This window comes from Eleutherodactylus coqui, unplaced genomic scaffold (assembly GCF_035609145.1).
Source record: "Eleutherodactylus coqui strain aEleCoq1 unplaced genomic scaffold, aEleCoq1.hap1 HAP1_SCAFFOLD_30, whole genome shotgun sequence".
NCBI classification, from domain to species: Eukaryota; Metazoa; Chordata; class Amphibia; order Anura; family Eleutherodactylidae; genus Eleutherodactylus; species Eleutherodactylus coqui.
In genome coordinates this window covers 1532419-1538418 of record NW_027102247.1, presented here as the reverse complement: position 1 = coordinate 1538418, position 6000 = coordinate 1532419, and positions in this window count along the sequence as shown.

Below are 6000 nucleotides of genomic sequence, written 5' to 3'. Positions count from 1 at the left end.
TCACCAGCGGTCTTCTTGCTCCGATCTTCTCACCAGCGGTCTTCCTGCTCAGGTCTTCAGGTAGGTCTTCTAATTTCTTCTGTCTTCACCCGATCGTCCTCTGCTTCAGGTCCTCCCGATCCTCCTCAGCTGCCACGCTTAAATTCTTATCCTGCTGTCTTTTTTCTTCGGTCTTCACTCTTCTCCCCGTCCAGGTTCCAGGTCCTTCTTCTTCCTCTGCTGCTCCCGGAATGACTCCTCCCCCTTTTCTTCCCGCTCTTTCTATCCCATAAACCTTTGCTCCCCCTCATTACACCCCCTCCCTTTTAACCTCCACCTCACCTTATTTTCATTTAAAATATTAACCCTTTCCTCCCCGTTAACCCCGTCATGATCGCCTTCACCTACGGCCTTGCGGGCCCCGGTTCCGGCCTCCCTTTACAGCAGCACACAATGTCCCTGCAGGTTGGATTACAGATGAGTGCTGCTGTATGGTGCCTTCATACCTCTAGGGCAGGATACCTACCTGATATGTATTGTCATGGGGCGCACCAAGATCTTGTCTCAGGCTTTGCTTGCAGTCCTACCATATCGCACTAAATGCAGAAGTGCAGTCAATGCAGCTTTTTACCTAAAATAGTAAAAATTGGTCAAAGCCTCATGCAGTGTATTACCTGACCCTGGAATAACATCAATGGCAATTATAAGAATAATGCTGATAATAATACAAATTCTGTATGTCTGTTTTCAGCCTTACAAAACCATAACTATAGAAGTTTACATTTATACGTAAAGCTAGATATTTTTAGAAATATCTATATTGATATATAACTATCTATTTTTATAGCTAGATATATATCTATGCAGTAAGATACATTAGATCGATGGTGACACACGCACCCGAAACAAGGACCACAGGTTGTAAGCAGCCATTTTTCCGTCAGTCTCCACTGGAGTCTCTCCCAGGCCCAAACTGAACCTACCTACCTGAATTGTAAGTACCTACCTTCTTGTTCTCTATGAAAGAACTGAGCGTACCTTTTAAAAAAATGGCGGCGGCAGCAGCAACCAATCAGATTTTGTATAGTTTATGTATAGCTACCTGCCATGCTTTCCATTGGTTTCTACAGTAAGTTTTACTTAGGTAAGACTCTTATCAGGCAAAGCCACACTTAACAAATCTTCAAAACTCTACAGGAGCGCTACCTAAGGCACTCAAGATGGAATAGCAGGACTCTATGTTCTAACTCCACCCGCCACATGAGGCTCCTCAGCAACACATAACAGGACCACTCAACATCAATGAGCTTCTAAAGGAACTTTTAACAAACAACTACGCCTTCCAACGCCTCCATAAAGAATACGCCACCCAGTAGACCACTATACAACAAATAGCGACCAATCCACATTGGACTTCAAGCAAAATCTATGTTCTGAAAGCCACCGATTACTCCTTTTATTTTGGGCCCCGTTGTGTATCCAGACATAAGATTAGGGCCACAATGGGTATGTCTCTGAACACGGGACAAACGGGTATCCATTTTTGGGTGCAAGTCTTCCTTCATATGTGTGCTGTACAAAAAAAGCTGTTTTTAAAATGACAGAATTGCCGAAAAAACGAAAATCACAATTTTTTCCTTTTGCTTGGTTTGAATTCATTCAAAAACTGTGGGGTCAAAATATGCAGTACACCCCTAGATAAATTCCTTAAGGGGTCTAGTTTTCAAAATGGGGTCATTTGTGGGGGGTTTCTATTGTTTTGGGCGCTCAAGAACTCTACATGTGTGCTATGGGGCCTAAAAGGACTTCAAGCAAAATTTCTGTTTTGAAAGACACTGACTACTCCTTTCATTTTGGGCCCCGTTGTGGACTCAGATATAACAATAGGGCCACAATGGGTATATTTCTGAACACGGGAGAAATAGGGGTATCCATTTTGGGGTGTAAATCATGATTTTCATGTAAACTATAGGAAAAAAATATGTCTTTAAAATAACAGATTTGCAAAAATATGAAATTTTACTTTTTCTCCTCTAAATTGAATTAATTCCTGAAAAAAAACTGTGGGGTCAAAATACTCATGACACCCCTCAGTGAATACATTAAGGGGTGTAGTTTTTAAAATGAGGTCATTTGGGGGGGTATCTATTATTCTGACACTCATGAGCCTTTCCAATCTCGGCTTGGTATAGAAAAACAAAGTGTTCCTCAAAATGCTAAAAAGTAATGTTAAATTTGTACGTCTCCTAAATAGTTAAAAAAAAACGAAAGTTTTTCCAATGTGCGCCCAAAATAAAGTAAACGGGTGGAAATATAAATCTTAGCAAAAATTTCTATATTATGTTTGCACATATTTAAGATATTGCAGTTGGAAATGTGAAAAAATGACGATTTTTTTCAAAATTTTCCCAATTGTGGCGCTTTTAATAAATAAACACAATTTCTATCGGTCTATTTTTTCCGCCTAAATGAAGCACAACATGTGGCGAAAAAACAATGTCAGAATCGCTTGGATATGCAAAACCTTTCTGGTGTTTTTCCATGTTAAAGTGACACATGTCAGATTTGGAAAATTTGGCCTGGTCATTAAGGCGCAAACAGGCTTGGTCACTAAGGGGTTAAATATGAGCCATACAGAAGTTATTCACTTACCTGCTCCGTTGCTGGCGTCCCCGTCTCCATGGCTCCGTCTAATTTCGCTGGCTTCTTGCTTTTTTAGACGCGCTTGCGCTGTGCGGTCTTCTGCCTGGTGATGGGGGCCGCTCGTGCCGGAGAGCTGCTCACCGCGTCGTCATCGTAGCTCCGCCCCGTCACGTGTGCCGATTCCAGCCAATCAGGAGGCTGGAATCGGCAATGGAACGCAAGGAAGGAGAAGAAAATCCACGGTGCACCATGGGAGAAGACCCGCGGTCCACCGTGGGAGAAGACCAGCGGCGCCATCTTTAAAAGAAGAATAGAAGAAGCTGCAGAACGCTGATGCAGGTAAGTGCAATGTGCTTTTTAAAAACTAACCTATGCTTTCTTTTTAACAGACTTTAAATGCACACAAAAGTAGAGCATGCAGCGGTTTTTTCGCATTTGGGCAAAAAAAGGAAACGAAAACCAATCCGTTGAAATCAATGGGTTTTATTCTCTGCATATTGTGCTCAGAAAGTTTGCGCATGCTAACACACGCGTGTAAATGTCCATGTGAAGGAACTCTTAAGCCTGGCTTCACATCGGTGTGTTTGTGTGCGCATTTATGCAGCGAATAGAGCCCTAATGAACGGGTTCGTTCACAAGTGCGCATCTTTACATTTCATGCAAAAAAAATATGCAGCATACTCTATTTTGCGGCACTTTTGCACACCAAAAGTCCCCATAGAAGTCAATGGGGATGCACAAATATACATGTGATATGCCAGGAGGTGCGTGATACGCTGCGTAATTGCGCAGGAAAGGAACACATCCAGAACTCGTTAGACTAATTCCATACATATTTTTAGGTGACTTGAACATTTTCGTTCCTAAGATCTGAGTTCGACCAACAGACCGGCCTAATGTCACACGATGTCAATAGTAAGTAGCTTGTGCCTCTTAATACTAGTAAGTAGCTTGTGTTCTCCCGCGGGGTTTTGAACGATAATTGTCCCATGTAAAAACATGCAGAAACTGAACGACTGGATCAGAATCGTCCAGTTGTTCACTTTTAAGCAGCTTAAAATCCAAACACATTTCTCGGTGTAAGCAGCAGCCGTCCAGTACTGAACGTCTGCTGCTTACAGTGAATGGAGGTGAGCAGAACTCTCCTCCAGCTGCCCCGCCTCCCTGCTGGCTGCGCTGTCAGCGATCCAGCAATGCTCGCTCCTGTGCAGAGCGAGCACCACAGGGATGAATGTCGGGCATTGTTTGCCTGACACTCGTTTTGTGTAAAAGGACCCTTGGACCTCCCTCACACAGGTGTTTTTGTACAGTTTTTAGTGCTGCGCTAAACGCTGTACAACGCACCCATACATTTCAATGGGGCTGCTCACACAAGGCTAAAAATGCTGTGTCTTCAACGCTGCGCTTTAACAGCGTTGCATGTTCTATTTTGGGACGTTTTCAGCCCTGTGTCACCCATTGAAATGAATGGGCAGCGGCCCGGGCTTCCCCTGCACTGACAAATGATCTATTGCTGTAAGCGAGGTTTGAGAACTCTCCTCCAGCAATAGATTGCTGTGATTGGACAGCATGGAGCTGTCATCCCGGGCCGCGGGACCCCACCCCCGGTCACGCGATCGCGTTAAACTCAATGGAAAGTTAAAAACAATTAAAGTTTCAGCTCCCCTTACGGATCGGATCCGTAAGGGGAGCTGAGAGTACTCACCTCCGGTCCTCCGCAGCGTCCGGATCCTTCTGTCTTCTCCCCGGCACTGCCGCCGGCGTCTGCGCGTCCGCGCCAGACGCATTACGTCACGCGCATGCACAGAGAGCCGGGAGGCCCGGGAAATTTAAAAATTCCCTGCTCTCGACTAGAATGAGTAGCCGAGAGCAGGGAGCTGTCACCGGGAGCCGCTGTATGCGGTTCCCGCTCACATGATCCACCATTTTGCTTTTGTTGGTATCGGGTTGCATGCATTGATCGTGTCCTGTATGTGATAGTATAATATAGATATTTTCCCCGCTGTGGTGGTGGCGTTACCTATTATGTCCGCCACTATGTTCGTTGTCACTGTTATTTCCGCCAAATTCTTTTACATCTGTGACTGAAGGCTTAGAAGGGTATTTCAATCTCAGCAAATAAAAGTAATACCTTGTATAATCAAAAATTAAAATTTTCCAATATAATTTATAAGCGACTATATGCATAAAACAATGCGGGTGTCCCGTAGTGTACTAACGGTCTATGTGATGCCGACTCTGTCGGCAGAGACTGCGTATGGCAGCGAGTGTACTGCGCATGACTACGTATCTCACGTACACGATCATGCGATGTGTGACTGTCTTTTTTCTTCTAATTCCCTGCTCTGTTTCATCGTGGGGGTTGCATATGTATTGCGTATGGACAGTGCTGTATATACGCTGCCCATACAAAAGTATAGGGCTCACACTGCGTGGTATGTGGAGAAATAGAGCAAGCTGCCATCTTTTCCTCGCTCGGATCTACACACAGTGTTTGATTCAAGAAGCAATCCAGCGGGATGGCGCCGAGTGGCTGGAGGAGTTAATCGCCAGCTGCAGGTCGGGATCGGAGTCGGGGAGGCCACTCGAGCCAGCAGCAAGGGAGCCGGTATCCGGAGAGGGAGCAGCACTAGAGGGGGATGCCGGGCGAGGCCGCCCGAAGCAAAGAAACCCCCCCCCCCGGCGCGACTCAGCCCGAGTCCCGCTGCAAAGAGAGGCGGCCGTAAGAGCAGTCGCGGCGGCGAGAGGCCGCAAGGAGCAGGACGTGCCATGAGGTTTTTAGCGCCAAATTCAAACCGGGCGTCGGGGAGAGCGCCGGGACCGGTGCCCATCGTGAAATCTCCAGGCTTTCAGCTACGTTTGCTAGCCAGCAACAGGGAGATTTTAAATTACCCCGGCAATCTGGGGTAAGGTCCGCGGATAAATCCGGGGGCTTTAGGTATGTAATTTCATCTCCACTCACGGATATGAGGAAAGATGAAATTTTAAAGTTTTTAACTGTTTACTTGGATAACGGCAATAGCGTGACTGGGGGTCACTCTGGCAGCTGACAACAAGGAGCTGTCATGTCCACAGCCCCCAGGGCTGTAATCCTCAGCATGAGCATGTTTTTATGGCTGTGGGGATTAAAAACACTATAGGGCGGTCAATAAGGGGTTAAGGAGCAAACAGACTTTGTCACTAAGGCCTCTTTCACACAGAATGTTTTTTACAGCATTTAGCGTGGTTTGTGAAAAGCCGCAAAAAAAACCACTGATTGATCACAATGGAGCTTCTCAGGGAGCGTTCGAACACTACAATTTTCTAATGCTATCTGCTCTAGTTTAGTTTGTTTCAGCCCTTTTTAATGCCCCATATCACCCATTGTAAAGAGGCGCC